The sequence below is a fragment of the Lepisma saccharinum genome, chromosome 4 (assembly GCF_977018435.1).
Source record: "Lepisma saccharinum chromosome 4, izLepSacc3.1, whole genome shotgun sequence".
Taxonomy (NCBI): domain Eukaryota; kingdom Metazoa; phylum Arthropoda; class Insecta; order Zygentoma; family Lepismatidae; genus Lepisma; species Lepisma saccharinum.
In genome coordinates this window covers 27,504,175-27,521,715 of record NC_139232.1, presented here as the reverse complement: position 1 = coordinate 27,521,715, position 17,541 = coordinate 27,504,175, and the positions used below count along the sequence as shown (strand labels likewise).

The following is a 17,541-nucleotide window of genomic DNA, read 5'->3' as shown; positions in this document are numbered from 1 at the left end:
GTTATCCTGCACTGAAGTTAAACAAACAGCTTCTCGCCCCCCCCCCCTCATTTCTAAAATAAATTTGCATTAAATATGGTATTTATAAAATAGTCATTTTTGATTGTTTTTATTACTGAACGTCAAGTAAAACATTTTCTACAACTAAAATAATCACCTCTTCATCCTATCTGTCCCAATATCTTTCTGTCCCTCTCTTTCCACCTCCCCCCCCCCCCCACACACACACATGTATCAAACTAAATCTTTTCTTAGGGTTGTAGTATGTGTATAAATAAAAAATTCAATACAAAAAAATACTATTTATTTTCTACTTTCCGACACCCCTCTTCCACTTACACAACCCCTTTTTATTAAAGGCGTTCGCCAGAGCACAGTGGTATAATGTATCGACGTCTTGTCATCAGTGTGCCATTTTCCGAGTTCCAGTCAGGTCGCCTAATGTTGCAGATTCCAATTTAAATGTATCCCGAGTCGTGATTAGCCTATGTGTGCAAAAAGTGATGTTAAGACTAACTCTTGACCTCAATAATACAATTTGTGTATTTTCTTTCAGCTGTGGTTCTCTTTTCTCGAAAAATAACGAATTAACTTAATCATAACTCAACAAATAAAAATGCATCTCTAAATCAATTAATGAAAACTGTTTTTACATGCAAACCACTATTTTATCGTAAATGTAAATTAAATATCATCTCACGTAGTGGAAACAATGTGAAAACTGTTCTAATGAGTGATGTATTACGGTATTGTCAAACACATACATGAATACATATATTTAGTTCGTGAACTATAAATGGGACAAGTTAATACTAATTTGAAACGATTAAATGGAATTAAAGCGGCAATGTAAAATTTTGCACAATCTTTCTGCTGATTTGAGTTATTAAAACAATATTTGACCAATGGGGACTTTATGTCATGTTTGAAAATGTTGCGTTGGTTGAACTTCCGGTGAAGAAGACCGTGAGGCACAACTCTTGCTCCTCCAAAGGGAACTTTACTCTGATTGGAGGATTGTATATTTCACAACACTTCCTTGTTGCAGAGCTACTAACATAATTTGGTAAGACGTTCGACTTAGAAAAATTCCACGCGACAAATTTTTCTAACATGACTGTACCTGGGGAAGGGGTTCGGGGGCTGCAGTCCTTTCCCAAAATCTTACAAATATCTGATTTTAATAATGTATGGTAGTAATTAAATTTACTTCATTAACATGATTAAACATCTTGTATATGGGAAGTTGCAATATACCGAGAAATTCATCTTCAGCGCATTTACCCCTCCCCCCAACATCTTCGCCTTTAGGTGGCGGCTGCCGACAAGGGATAAACCACTTCCAAAATCAAATTCTGGCTACCGGCCTGACCACCAGTGATCGAACCTTGAACCTTTCGATTGATTGATTGATTGAACTGGTGTTTCAAGTCCACTTTATGCACAGTAAGGCTAATCGGGACTGGAGCTACAGTTTAAAGTGGGATCCGAACCACTCTGTGCCTCCATCGGGAATCGAACCCGGGACCCCTTTTTGAACCTGTCGAACCAAAGACGAGAACGTAATCATTTGAGCGTGTGGAACTTTGTTTTATCCAGTGTCATCATATATTCAGTTTTCCATACACAAATAAGATTAATTTTAAGGAATTAGACGTGTGCATAAAATTTCTTATCGTCATCATTCTGGAAGTGAACAATCAGATGCCATAGAAGACTCCGGCCCGCTCTATAGAATAGTGTTTAACGCGGTCGCCTTGAACTAAGATATACCGAATTCGATTCCGGTACAAACTATATACATGAGATGCCTAGCTTAAACTCATTACGCACACAATTCATATTTGCATTGTTGTCAATACTTGTAAAACCTGGTTCCAGCATCTAAAACCACGGAAAAGGGTTTTACATAATTCTCAATTTTCTTCGAGCGAATTTACAAATCTAAAGACTAATAACATTGTTCCTGGTGTATCAGCCATTAAGTTAATGAGTTCATTCTGCATTTAGTTTTCCGAATAATGGCTGTGGATTTAGTGAATCTATATCCGTAGACTGTTGGGGGCTACAGAACAAAATGACGTTCCTTTCCAATTTATTGATTGATTGAGTTGGTGTTTTAAGTTCACTTTATGCACATTGAGGATATTCGGGACTGGTCCTACAGTATAAAGTGGGATCCGAACCACTATGTGCTTCCGCCGGGTATCGAACCCGGAACCCTTTGAATACAAGGCGACGATGCTACCATGCGTCATCGGGGAGGCCCTTGTTCATTTCCAAGACTATATATATATACACACACACACACACTGTAAAAAAAAAATACACTTCTTGTACACTTTCTTGCATATAATATGCACAAGATGTGTACTGAAGGTGTTGCAAAAGTGTACTTAAAGTGTTCTAGATGTGTGCGACCCGAAATGACGAAATTTTGTACACTTGTTGCACACTTTGGGGACACATTCAAAGTTGTGCGCACTTCTTCAACGCTTTCTGTACACTTTTGTTTAAAGTAAGTCTGTACACTTCTTGTACACTTTGTAGCACATGATTTCATTTTGTGTTGTTGGTCATATCGATTGTCATTTTATACTTTTTTGACAAATTAATATCTTATGAACATAAATCAATTTCATTATATAAAGCAGTAACACATATAAAATGTCACATCACAATTGGTGCCACCCATGCATGTACGTACAAGCCACTAATATTTTATTATTGGTACATTGTTTGTACACTGTAAAAATAATACCCGTTTTGTCATTTTTGGTGAACTCTCTTCGATAAAAATGTTAGGGAACGTTAAGTGTAGCAGAGATGTACGACCCGATTATTAAATTATTATTTTAAGCACAGGATTTTAAGAGTAAGATTTGACCTATTGCCCTTCAGCCATAGAAAGTTAAAATTTCCGTGTTATTAGCGTTGTTATCAATGTTCTATTATTGGGAAGAAAGGTTTCGGTACACTTGACATCTGTTTGTTCTTGTGTTCATCGTAAGAACTATTGAAAATATTGCGGCATGTTTATAAATTTTAAAATATACCAGGAAAAGAGCGCTGGTTATTATCATTACCTTACAAACAATAAAATTGACATTGAATTGAATATACTTTGGAGTTGTTAACAAGTATAGACTACCGTACGTTCATTAGATAGAAACTGGATTCGCCTCGCTTCTTTTTATAGGTATACCGTATTGGCCCGAATATAAGCCGCACATTTTAACCAAATTTCAATTGTCATTTGTTCCGAATAGTTATTTGTCTTTTTATTCTTTTTAACGATGCACAGATATGAAAGACCACATCGAGCTACGACGAAAGTGGTCCCGAGATCGAATCCCGGACTGGAGATGGGTGCGTGTCTCTTCATCAATTTCATCACTCATCCTCATCGTCGCGATTAGCCAAAAGTGGAAGTGATACGAAGCTAAATAACAAAAATAAAATCAAAACAGGAAATTTTTCCCAGAGTCCCAACTTATGGTTATTTTGGTTCTAAGTTTATTCTTACTCTTCCACCTGCTCGCTACTGAAAAATTCTGGACAAACAACCCCTCATGACTCACCACCGTAACGGTACATCTTGAGAGGCGTGAGGGGTTGAAGACAACTTTCGCAATCGCCGGAAGCATTTCGCTTGGTTGGCGTCTTCTCGCGACACGTGTTTCAGTAGTGCTTCATTTCGCATTGTGTACTGTGTATTGTAGTTCTGTGCAGATTCAGGAGAGAACGAACTACCACCACAGATTTTCGGAGTAAGAAAAGTAAGTATTTATGCATGTTTTCTACAATTTCATTTTATATGTTTCTTTGTTCGCTGAAATTCTGATTTAACTGCCTAATTATAAACGCGCGAATAAAGGAAAGAACCTGGTCAGACCCAACGATTACACCAAAATGGGAGATTAGCTTCAGGGCTCATTATTTACCATACCATAATACAGTGGCGTACGCAAGGGGGGTTACCGGGTTTAACCCCCCCCCCCTTGAGCTTTTGAAATGTTATGGAAATTGTTGTAGAAAAAAATTAAAAATGGCTAATTTATCCCAGTCAAAGATCTGCGACAGTAATAATAATAATTTGAATTATTATTCCCATGCAGCATGAAGAAAAACACAACATTCCAAACACAATCTAAGCGGACGCAAAGTTCAATTTTGCAATTATTTTTTTTTTTGCAAAAAGTCGCGCAGTGACGTGCGAGAATTGTGAAAATTCCTTGCTTCGTCGCAGTGTGCCGAGTCTGCCGACCTTATTGCAAACATTCTTCCCGGTACTGATTTCACATCCCCTTGTGAACTCCTCAAGTGATGCTGAGTCTACATCCACATCATTAAATAATGTTGAAGAAGTGCTTTGTGAATCACCTAGAAGTGATAAATGTGTTGGAATGTCTATAAACTTACTTTTCAACGAAAACATAGACTCAATGGAATTTAGCAACATGTATTCTCGCGCTTCATCATCATCCTGGGCGAGTTCCATAGGTAAAGGTAATGTAGATTCCCCCGTACATATAGCAACGTGCCATGAAGGCACACGTAGTGGTGTGGCGGGCCCCAAAGATTCTCGATCTCGAACTATTTTTGCAGGTGATGTGAAATTTTGTTATATTTCTTTCATAAATAGCAGCTGCATTAGTAGTAATTATTAGTAGTAATTTAACTAATTAATTAATTATAAGAATTATTAATTAATTTATTATTATTATTATTATTATTAAAGTATAATAAAACAATGGTAATGTGAATTTGTAGAAAGTTTTCGAAAGAACACCCCCCTTGATGAAATCCTGCGTACGCTACTGTCATAATAGTTTCACATTAAGCTGCGTTGTTATCTAAATAGTTGCAAGAACTAAGTTATGTGTTAGGTGAGAGTTCAATGCTTCCTTGCTTTTGTTCTCTGCCTATTTCATTTATTTTTGTCATTGCGGACAATTCCATTGCCGTGAAGCAAATATACAGGCATATAAAATTTGAAAATGGCAGAAAGCACACTTTTTCTCTCTCGCGGTGACTTGACCCCTCATTCTCTTTTTTGGAATAAAAAAACTGCCTTCTCATTCCTCTCTCCCTTTTGTTTGTAACGTTTTTGTCAATTTCTTTTCCGTTAAAGCTTCCCATCTTCATTTCTCATTTTAGTATCTCTTCCTTCCTGTTTATTTCCTCTGTTTTCGAGCATTCATTTCCCTATGTTTACCCTCACATTTTCGGCCTGTTTCTTCTTTATTCTCTCTCTCTCTCTGTTATTATTCCTCTTCCTTGCCTGCCTCTTTTCGCTTGCTTTGCTTCTATATTTCTCTCTCTCTCTCTCTCATCTATTTCTTTCTCCATTTTTATATTTCTTTCTCTGTCTTTTTCTATTTCTGTTTGTTCTTTTCTACTTGTTCCTCTTTCTCTCTCTCTTTACTATCTCCACAGAGATATATATATCATTCTCTCCAATTCTTGCTTCTCTATTTCGCTCGTTTTTCTATTGCTTTATCTCTCTTGTGTTTCTCTATTTCTCTCTCGCCCGCCTGTCTCTGACTCGGCCTCTTTCCTCTCTTGCCCTCGGTCTCCCTCCCGATGGCTGATTACGTCATTGGCTTGTAATCAAAGGATCTCGGGTTCGATACCTGCTGCAGACACATTGCGCAGTGATTGGGATCACGCTTTAAACTATAGGTCCGTTCCGACCAACCTATTTGTACAAAAAGTGTAGTTAAAACCAACAATTCAAACAATTCTCTTCTCCTCCTCTCTCTCTTCACCGTGTGTGTGTGTGCCCGACTCGCTCCTTTATCTTTATCTGTCTCTTTTCTCTTTCCTTCATTCTCTGTCTGACTCTTTAATTCTATTCCTTTCTCACATTCTCTGCCGCTTCTTCCATCTCCCTTTCTTATATTTCTTTTAAAACACTTTTTCTTATGTGGAGATGTTGGAAATATTTACATCATGTTCGCATGTCATCATAAGAAAGAAGTGCTTTAAAGGAGAGAAAAAATAGATGAAAGAAGCGGCAGAGAATATGAGAAAGGAAGAGAATTGAAGAACCGGACAGAGAGTGAAGGAAAGAGAAGAGATACATAGACATACACCGAAGAGGATGGGGGAGAGGAATACAAGAACCGAGGGAGGGGGTAAAGAGAAAAAATACGAGTACATGGGAGAGAGAGAGAAATAGGGAAGCGAGAGAGGGGAAAGAAATATGGAAACGAACGAGAGACATTTACACATTCTGGATGTTATTTTTTTTCTTTTAGAAAAGAGGAGTAGGCGTAATAAAAATCTAGAATATCTTAACCTTATATATGTGAAAGATAAGAAATATTATATTAAAAAATCCATGAATGCTAGACAATGGTTCTATCAGTGGCGTGCGCACTTTCTTTTGTGGTCCGTCCTCATTTTGCCATCTTTTCGTACGTCTGGCGTTCTTCTTTTTTTTTTAAAGTGCAGGCGAAAGGGGGTTATAACCCCCACCAATAACTCTCCTTGGGCGCGCCACATTAGCACGCAATATTAATTGGATATTTTCCATATCCAGTGTAGTTTCAAGAACTTGACAATGGATAATATCGAATTAACATTCCATACTAACATCACTTTAAACAATAAAAAAAATATATATCACTCATCTTAGTAATAAGAATGAAATGATCATCCTAGGACTTTATAAAAAAAATATTTTTAAATGCTACTTGTCTGTTGTTCATTATTCTTAACTGTGCCATTAAATTGATATACTCAACTAGTATTTTGTTTTGATATCACTAGTTCTCATGCAAAAGTTTCTTTTATTATTATTCTTAAGGCACCTATTGTTCCTGTCATGAAGACAAGAGAGAAATATTCAGAAGCTATTGTCGTGCAGAGAATTGTGAGGCATATGATTCGACTGAAGAAGGATTATTCTGTGCTTATTGTGGATATCTACCCACCAAGGATGCAAAAGGTAAGTGTGTGTTACATATTGTTATCTGAAACATGAATATTTGCATTTCCAAATCAATCAGTGATAAGAAATCTCACTTTCCGTAGACAATTTACCATGATAAAAGTATTCCTCCTGTTTGAAATTTGGACTTGCGAGTTAACAAATATAAATAGAAGAAGTCAAAGTTGAATTAATTTAAACTGTCTTCAGAATATATTTCCTTCGCTTCAACATTAGGTACATTTAAGGCTCAGATTTATTAAACTGCTTGACGCAACATCAATGTGGCATATCAAAAGGGGGTTGGTGGGGGTCACAACTTATAACCACCTCTTTTGCTCAGTATTCCTTAAAAAATGTTGAAAAAAAACATCAAAGGCAGAAAAAATAGCAAATTGAGGGCTCATTAATAAAAATAAGCATATGTACCCCTCCTCCTTTCGAAAATCCTGATAACTCATAACATCATTCACAATCTGAATAGCTTCTTATTGGATGACATAATGATCAGATCTTAACCCCCTCATACCTTTGATACCAGCTTTATAAATGAGACTTAGGTTAATTCAATATGCTTAACTGTTAAGGTTTGTAGTCTGTCTGTCTGTCTCTCTCTCTTTCAGTAGTGGAATTCTCTTGTAGAAAATTATTTTTATACTCATAGATGTTATAGATAAGGATATCATGTCAATTTTGCTGTTTAATTTTGCTTTTATACTGCTTAATGTGCAATAACTATATCTTGTCTCTTTTATTTTATTTTATCTATTTGTGCATATTACCTCTTTTTATGCTTCCTTTCAAAAGTGTCTGTAGCAATGCCTATTATCCTAATGACATGTGGAATATGCATTTTTAAGTCATAAAGTAATTTTGGCTCTAAATTTTTCCTACCACCTTTAAATACAAACTGTCATCCACAGATGGAAAATCCAGAATACACCACTCTAAATATTTTTTTGTGCAAGTGATAAATTATTTTAAGTAACTTAACTATACAAAAATAATGGCCAACACGAGAAACAGTCATGTATATTCTCTTTCACTTTCTTAATTGCTTGATATATGGAATGGTATTTTTTTCTGTTAACATACAAACTTTTATGCACATCAAAGACTTGGAAATTTAATTATTACAATGACATTTAGTCATGGAAAGTGGTAGAGGAGCAGAGAGAACTCTTTCTCCTCTTATTTGTTTTTCTTTTTGTTTCATCCTTTCTTTTCTCTTTTCTTTCCACTTGCTTTCTCTATTCAGCCTCTCTCTTTGTCAGAGGGAAATAGACTCCTTCCCTCACTCATGTCTTTTATTCCCTCTTCTCCTTTATATCTCTCTCGCTCTCTGTGTCTCTCACTGGATTTATCATTTTTCTTCTCTCCAACACACACACATATGTATGAGAGTGTGTGTCTCATTTAGAGAGAGAGAAATATGTGTGTATGTGTGTGTCATCTTCCCTTTCTCTCTCACTGCATTTCTTCCATTTTTCTTCTCTCCTAGAGGGAGACAGACAGAGAAATATGTGTGTGAGACAGTCATCCTTTCTCTGAAGGAACAGAAAAAGGAAAGAGAGAAGGAAGAAAAGAGTGAGAGAGAAGAGGAGAGTGATAGAGTGAGCCCTCAGTCTGCCTTTCTCTCTCCCTCTCAAATTTTCTATCCTTTTGTGAGGGAAAGAGAGGTGGTGGGATGGGAAGGAGAAAAGAGTGAGAGGGGGAGGGAAGAGAAGAAAAGAGAGATAAGTTATGAAGATTGATTGATTTAGTTTATTTTACTTCGCGTTTTGTGCCTCTTGGCTAATTTGCGAAGATGGGGATGAGTGATGAAATGATGAAATTGATGAATGGACATTCACAAACAACCAAGCCCGACCGGGATTCGAACCCGGGACCCTTGGCGTCGCAGCTCGATGTGCTAACCACTCGGCCACAGGGTCGGGCATAAGTTATGAAGAGTTTCCAATTGTAATTCATATACAAATTACATAATTTAAAACCATGCATTCTCTCCATCTGTTTTAGTCTCACATAAGTTCCTAATTATTATATTTTCAAAGCTCCAAGTAATGTTCCTCTGTGATAAAGTGTTGACTGTTTCACATTCATATTATATGATATAAACAGGAAAAATTAGTCTTGTATTTTTTAAATCAATTTTTTATGTATAGGATAAACGTTTATGAACAGAAAAGTAATATAAATGAACTAAATTGAGTATGCTATATCTTTAATCATTTTGTTTTGGCTTATAAGTATATTTCAGAATCTGTCTCCTCTATAGTTTTACAAAGAATATTATTGCTATTATATTTACACCACCTGGGTATGGTAATATTTTCCCAGTGCTAATTTAAATAAACCTTGAATGTTCTCTGTTTCATACCAGTAAATATGGTATTTGTTTTGTTTTACAGTAAGTTCACATCAATATTTTCTTGGCCCTGTGCAAAGACATGCAACATAAAGGAGAAAGTGCTCTTGTGATGAGTTTCGGGTTCAAGTCTGGCCTGTATAGGAGTATTTTTGTGTACCCGTCTTCATGCATCAAAGGTAAGCGCATACAAACTTTAATTGCTGTAGTTGAGGGGAGGAACAGTGAAAGTAATATACTAAAGGTTTAGAAGTTGACAAGTTGGATTCTAAATATTTTGTAGTCATTAGTAAAATAGAAGAGCTGAATTCTTGGTTACTGTTGTTGTCTTTAATATGAGTGGTTCTTGGTTTGAACTCTTTGGAGTTCCAAAGTTCTGTATTAACCCAATATCATAACAGTTGGGGAGCTACATGCAATAAATAAAATAGTGTGAGCTTGAACACCAGTAACAGTGCTGATGGTACACAATGCGTTAAGCACATATTATCCAATGAAAAGCTGTCTGTCTGGCAGGCCTTGACCCCTCAAAGGGATGTGGAGTCATGGAATTTAGTGTAGGTAAAAGGGAAGCAAATTGGTACAGGGATCTGCTTGAATGTCAAAGCATTGTGTTCTTGGGTCATGGCAGATATTAAATAAGTCAAATTTAATGTCAGTGTACAACAGCCATTTGAGGGCATTGTTCTACCATGTATTTTTATCTTTTTTTGTGGGTTGATGCATAGTTAAGTCTCATTGCGAAAGAGAGATTGTTTTAATTGGATAATACTTGATCAGGAATAAATGTGATGTTTTGTAATTAAATTCAAGAAAAAAATATGATATTTATGCATGCTTCATTTATTTTCAGGAATTATCACCATTTGGTAACAAAAGATTTTGAGAAAGAAGCACCCTATCTGGCACTATTAGTGGAAGGAATGTTGTCCCGGTAGCTGCAGATGCTAGAAAGTGCAGTGTGCCACTTTACGAACATTTATCTATGCACTTGTTGACATATACTATAGTTTTGAATTAGACTACCCCAAAAGTTGTGCTACATGTATGGTATTAGTCCAGTATATGTATACTATTAGGCCATAAAGACAGACTGTCACCTCAAGTCATCTATCTTATGTGAGAAGTTCAAGGATTAAAATCAGACTATGCATTAAGTACCAGTGTATCTGTGACAAACAATAAATGTTCTGTGTCAGGATTTTCTGTATCATTTGTTACTATGAATTGCACCTAAGTTTCTCTTATTGTTCATTAGCAACAATGGTGTGGTGATTGAAAATGGTATTCATAGTGTTTCTGTGTTTTATATTCATTTTAGGTTACAGGTTGTTGATTTTTTTCTGTTTAATGACAATGCTTCTTTACTCCTGCATCATTTATTTTTTGTTCATAATTGAATTTTTTTCCTATTTGGTTTATTCTTGTGATTGTTAATCTGCATGTATACACGATAAGGCATAAACATGTAGATTAAATGAGAAGAAAAATTTATTTACTTTCTTTTTTCAGCTATGATCTCTCATTTTGTGCAAAAGTTATTTTCAATATCTCCTGAAAGTGTCATTTCAGTTTCAATATTCAATTCAAAATTTGCACATATAACCAACCATGAACTCACAAGGCCATGCCACTTTGAAGCAGAAAGGTGTGTTTATATATGCACAAATGTGAACAAGCTCAATTTTTTAATTAAATGTAGCTTAGCACCCCCATTACCCTGCACTAGAGAAATTTACACTAAGCTCCCTCCGCCTAAAATATTACAGTACTGATAAATTATTTCGTTGTGTATTAAGAAGTGTTTTCAGCATGTTCTAAATGTGGGAAGTGTACTATAAATGATAAAATAATTTCTAGAATGCACTTAACACACTTGCAGAATATATAATATTGACAATATTCCTTTCCATCACTTTTTCAGCATATACAACACTTCTGAAGCATATTAAATGTGAAGTGCTTCAAGAGAGTGTTTGAAAAGTGAAATTTTTTTACAGTGGAGAAATGTATTGGAACTTTTCCCTTGCAGGTATGCAAGAAAAGAAAAAAATTGATGCATTTCAATGTGTCACTCTACACACTAAAGATGCATCAAATTTTTTGACTCCAACGACACGTTTAGGTGCATCAACCGAAATATCCACTTTAATGTGTCATTTGACACATTTATTTCGATGCATTTAGGTGCATCTTTCAGTTTGATGCATTTTTAAGGTGTCATTGGAGTCAAAAAAATTACGCACTTTTGTGTGTCAATTGACACACTTTGAGTTCTGTGTGAAAGTTGTTGCTTTTTCCTCCTTCAATTGTCAAGTTCAATGTGACTCAACTGTATTTTTATTCTAGAAACTAAGTATGAGTACTGAATTGCGATATATCTCATGTGTGCAAGAAGTGCTTTCAATGTGTTCTGAAAGTGTCGCTCAAGTATTTTCACAAGTGTTCCAAATGTGTAAAGTGTACCAGAAGTGATCAAAAGTAGTTTCTGCAGCACACTTCTTACACACTTTTGGGACACATTTACATTGGAAGCACTTCTTGCACACTTCCTGTACACTTCTTTTGCTGCACTTTTTGTACACTTCCTGTACACTTTTGAAGCACTTCCTGTACACTATTGAAGCACTTCCTGTACACTTCTTGTGCACATTTAATGTGTACAAGAAGTGATCAAAAGTAGTTTCTAGGAAGTGTTCCAAAAATGTGCAGAAAGTGTATTTTTTTTTACAGTGCAGTATAGGCCTCTATGGTGCATAGATAGTTTGTTAATTTATAATAGTTTGATAGAAAAATATCTTACGTTTGGGCCCCCCAAACTGATCAACCTAGCTACGTCCCTGTTTACCACCCACTTTTTGCCTCCGCACTATGGTCTCTTAATGATAAGCCATGTCTACTAAGGGAGACTGTACTGTCCTTGCACCTGCCCCCTTCCCGTTTTGGTACCTAATCGTCACTAGTGTGGCAGACTATTGCTGGGATCTTCAACGTGATTGTTCCGACACCCTACACATAAGAAAATCTCAGAAACAACGTTTTTCTCATCATTAAGAGTGATTAACAATGAGATTTCATGTTTTTTTATGTTTTTTAAAGGACAGCCATTACTCAAAAACTAGAGCCAATGTAGAAAAACTGATATCATATTCGAAATCACAATGGCAAAGATACCCTAAAATGACTATAATTTATTTCATTGGCAATAAAATGTGTGTTTACCAGTGTAATCTTTTCCAAGGTATCAAAACATAAGAGTTCCGCTACTTTCCCCAACTAAAGGCTTTTAATTACTAGTTTTCCTTCTTGACGTCATTTGGAGGCTTCTGAAAAATATGTTCCTTCCTCGATCGGCGATAAATTAAATTGGTGAAAGTTGCACGAAGTGACCTTCAGCGGACGGAAATACATTTTGCAGTTATGCCTACTGGCAGCAAAACAAAAGATATTATGATCTGGGCAACGAATTCAGTTTCCAGTGGCATAGCAACATATCGCGGGGCCCTGGGTGAGAATGTGAGGCCCCCATTAGTGTTGCCCACGAAAAGAGACGAGACTTTGGTCTGTCTCGAATGCTGTCTCGTCTCTTGTCTCGTCTCGAAAATATTCGTTTGTCCCGTCTCGTGAAAGTAATGCAGGATATTATGCCAACAAAAGTTATAACTGGGAGACATCACAAATATTATTCTCGAAAATTCGTTAAACCTGTAATCACCTTGCTCACTGTAGCTATAGTGACAATAAATATGATTCCTTAATCATAAGAACATGAGTATATCAAATAAAGTTTGTTGATTATCAATAGCTAGATAATATATAGAATCTGCCTTGCTTTTCTAGCTCCCATCCACTCTTTATCCATCGTACACACAACACTTTCAAAGCACTTCGAAAGCATACGAGGGTCACTATTTATATTTTGAGCCTAACAATGAAAAAACAGGAATTTGGCATTGAAAACTGCTTTACTGTTTTTCGAAGTATTCTCCTTTATGGTCAATACACTTTTGCATTCGTTCGAACCATTTGTCAAAGCAGTTTTTCCAATCTTCTTGAGACACCTCCATAATATGTTTTTTGAACCCATCAACGGCGTCTTCCGCCGACGAAAATCGTTGTCCACGCAATTTATTCTTGACATTCGGGAACAAGAAGTCATTGGGTGCCAAATCAGGACTGTACGGCGGATGACCCATCAATTCGATTTTTTGACTGTTCATAAAGTCGGTTGTTAGACGAGATGTGTGACAGCTGGCATTGTCTTGAAGAATGATCCGACGGCGTTTGTTTGTTTTCCGTATTTGACCGAAGACCTCTGGCAAACAAATTGTTGTGTACCATTCAGAGTTGACCGTTCTACGTTCCTCTAAAGGCACAGTTGCCACATGACCAGTTTTCCCGAAGAAAAAAAACAGGCGACCATTTGTTTCGATGTGCTTCGAGCGCGAACAACTTTTGTTGGATTGGGTTCATCTTGAAACACCCATACAGTCGACTGCTGTTTACGTTCTGGCTCATATGCATATATCCATGATTCGTCACCTGTTACAATCTTATATACGTCTTTTGAAGCACCACGATTGTATTTATTGAGCATTTGTTTGCACCAATTGACGCGAGCGTCTTTTTGAGTTTTTGTCAAATTGTGTGGGATCCAACGAGAACATACCTTTCTCACAGCTAAATGATCATGTAATATTTTATATATTCTGGTGGAACTAATGCCTATGGTTGCCTCAATCTCACAGTATGTCACATGACGATGTTGCAGTATTAGGTTTTGCACAGCATCAATGTTTTCTTGAACAACAACTGATTTTGGACGACCTTCGCGAATCTCGTCGGTGAGCGAATGGCGGCCACGATTAAATTCGTTATACCAGCGTTTCACAGTGGCAAAGGATGGGGCTTCATCGCCAAATGTGGAAGTAAGTTGATCGATGCACTCTTGTCTTGATAATCCACGTCGAAAATCGTAAAAAATCATCGCACGAAAATGTTCACGAGTTAATTCCATTTTATTGTTCTCGCGCAATCTCCAAGGCAACATAAACAACACAAATCAAGCTATTGACAAAACATTTGAAGTACGTTATGGTCAATAATGCCAGACGATTCCGTGCAAACGTCAAATTGCGCCTAACTTCAATCAGTGTTGCCAAGGCTCAAAATATAAATAGTGACCCTCGTAGTAAAGACCTTATGAAACAGAAATACACAGAATATGTCAACACAGTCACAAACGAACTCCTTACTGATTCAAAGAGATTCTCGACATTAATAAATTCACGGGGACAATCCAAGCGCATCCCTTTAGAAGCAACACACAATGATATTTCAGCTGTTGGTAATGATAGAGCTGAACTATTCAATCTAACATTTCAAAATAATTTTGTTTCGAATGATGTTTTAGATCACCCGCCTATCAAATCTATCTGCTGTCACTCTCTTTCTACCGTCTTTACAGAACCAAGTGAAGTCTTGCACTTCCTTACATCCTTTTCTTCTCACCGAGCATCTGGACCAGACAATATTTCTACTATTTTCCTTCAAAAAACAGCTCACTCACTAGCTACTCCTCTAGCAATGTTATACAATAGGTGCTTCTCAGAAGGCTGCTTTCCCACTCAATGGAAGAAAGCAAATATCATTCCTATTTTTAAATCTGGCAATGCAAACGATATTACATGTTACAGGCCCATTTCTCTCCTTTCCACACTTGCTATTGTCTGTGAAAAGATTCTAAAAAATAGACTTCTGAAATTCACATCCCCTTACATTAACCCAGCACAACACGGCTTTCTTCCAAATTCTTCATGCCTTACCAATCTGTCTTTTATGCAATCCTATGCCATAAACGCAATTACTAATCGTAATCAGTTGGATGTCGTCACGAGTCGCTTGGAAGCGAACTTTCCGTAGTCAATGCAACCTTTCGAACAGAAGAGACACGAAAAGCTGCACGTGTCTCTTGTAGCCTCGGTCCGTTGTTCACGGATGCGGGGTGAATGTTTTCCTTCAGACTGAAGAAGATTGTGTCGCTTGTCGCTTGGCAGGGAATTATACGTGTCGCTTGTCGCTTCAGTGTGAAATTTCTACAAGATAGCTTTCAGATTGAAGCGACAGGCGACAAGCAACACATGGTTTTCACACCAAAGCAACAAGGGACACACTCCTTTAGGGATATTTCAGACCGGAGCGACAAGCGACACATGTTGCTTTGGAACGAACCAATGAACAGCAATGTTTCATAGCGTAGGAGCATGGCAGGCCGCACAAACCTGCGTTCGATTGGTGAAATCCTGATGCGACACGTGTTACGGGTCGCGTGTCGCTTCGATGTGAAATCTCCCTTAGTCTATAAGCAAGCTTTCACTGTGAATTCACTATCAACAGACAGAGGCGATACAATGCAAGCTATTAAAAAACGGCCCAGTCCGAACGATACGCAAGCGACAAAGCAACACGTGCCGCTTGCCGGTCTAGTCGCTTCCGTTCGGAACTTTGCATTTATTACTGTGGGTACATTTCCAAGCGACACTTGTTGCTGTCGCATGTCGCTTATTACTCCTATGACTTCAGGCAATTTTATGTTCGTTACGTCAAAGCAGTGTATCTAATTGCACTAGCTTTTTAGAGTCGCGGTGGTGTAGATGTTAGGACGTCTGACTGTCAGGCGGGAGACCCGGGTCCGAATCCCGGAGTGGGTGAATAAAGGTCGGAATTATCCGCATTGTCCCCGCATAAAGCAGCTCCGGGGCTCAACAGCCTCATATCAATGGGTGCATGGAGGCAATCCTGGAGGGCAAAAGCGTCCGGAGTGTGATGCTGATCACTTCGCCTCCAAATGACCTTTCCCCGACATCCCGTAAATGTGCCTTCATGGCACTGTGTTATATGCACTTGGAACTTTATCTTTACCTAGGTTTTTAGTGCGAAATCTTTGAAGTTTGCAACCAGCACTTGAGGCTGCTGTGGATTTTGAGAAGAGGGTCGCAAATGAAAAAAGGGCCTGTTTGGGCGAGAAATTTTATGACGATTGTCGCCAGTATGGCTGGAACAGGGCCGTAGAAAACAATGGCAGTGACTACATCCGGATCGTTTTGCTCAAGGATGAATGGAAGAGAGCTCTTGGGGTAGCAGATAGTTGCCAGATATAAGGTATTCTGAGGAAATTTCAGTAGGAAGATACAGGGACACGAGGCTAAAGTCTTTGCAAATTCGTTACTGACAACGTGTGACGAATTAGGATTTTTCGAGGGGGAATCTTACAGATCTCTATTCCTGTAATAGAAGCTGTTTTGGGTTTCCAAAGAAAATGCTTTATTCCGATTAAATAAATATTTGCAATTGATTAGTTATTTTGTTTATATTTTTTCGAGACGAGACTTTTCAGGAGCCGTCTCGTCCCGTCTCGTGTCTCGTCTCGAAAACGAGACGAGACTGGTGGCCAGTCTCGTCCCGTCTCGAATTTTAAAAAGTCTGTCCCGTCTCGAACCCGGATGTTACCACTAAGCCGTCGGGGAGGCTCTTATCACTCATCCTCGTCTTCGCGATTAGCCAAAAGAGACAGAAATGCGAAGTAAAATAAACCAAATGATTGATTGGTTGGTTTGTTGTTTTAAGTCTAGTTTATGCACAGAAAGGCTAATCGAGACTGGACCTACAGTTAAAAGTGGGATCCGAACCACTGTGTCATGTGTCGCCACCGGGTATCGAACCCGAACCTTGATTACAAGGCGACAACATTATCACTACGCCTTCGGGGAGGCCCTATAATAATAATAATTAGTGAATCAATCTTACGACATTATAAAATTAATGTTCAGTCATAGCATAATACTACTTACTTGGTAGTTGAGAAGTAGCAATTGAATGTATTCCCTTGCAGGTAGGCAAATAGGCACCTACTTCAATCCATGGGAGCTCGAACGACCGCCCTGTCAACACTCTAACCTTATCGACCCTAGCAGAAGCACTGTACTGGAAGAGAACTGCACGAAGCACGCACGGCTGAGGCAGCTTGTCACAGGTGGGAGAGGGGATTTCCCGAGGCGATTTCCATGAGCAAAATTGACTCCTGACTCTCCCTCCACTTCCTTGCTTTCTCTTGCCCCACCCACCTGCAATTTCGCTTATTGTAATCCAATGCATAGGCGCTGTCAAGGGCATCTCCGGAAATCTTTCTTGGGAGAGGGCACTAGGTCAGAATTTATGTAAGAGGATCCAATAGGGC

General features: G+C 37.9%; 1 protein-coding gene across 1 annotated transcript in view; it reads right to left on the bottom strand.

Moving 5' to 3' along the window:
- The window catches only part of LOC145987118 (sodium-coupled monocarboxylate transporter 1-like), a 163,637-nt gene extending 146,314 nt beyond the window's left edge, over window positions 1–17,323 (bottom strand). Inside the window, exon 1 of the mRNA XM_083121603.1 lies at window positions 17,156–17,323. The gene's annotated coding sequence lies outside the window, so the exon portion shown is untranslated. The remainder of the gene's footprint in view (window positions 1–17,155) is intronic.
- Window positions 17,324–17,541: the final 218 nt, after the last annotated feature.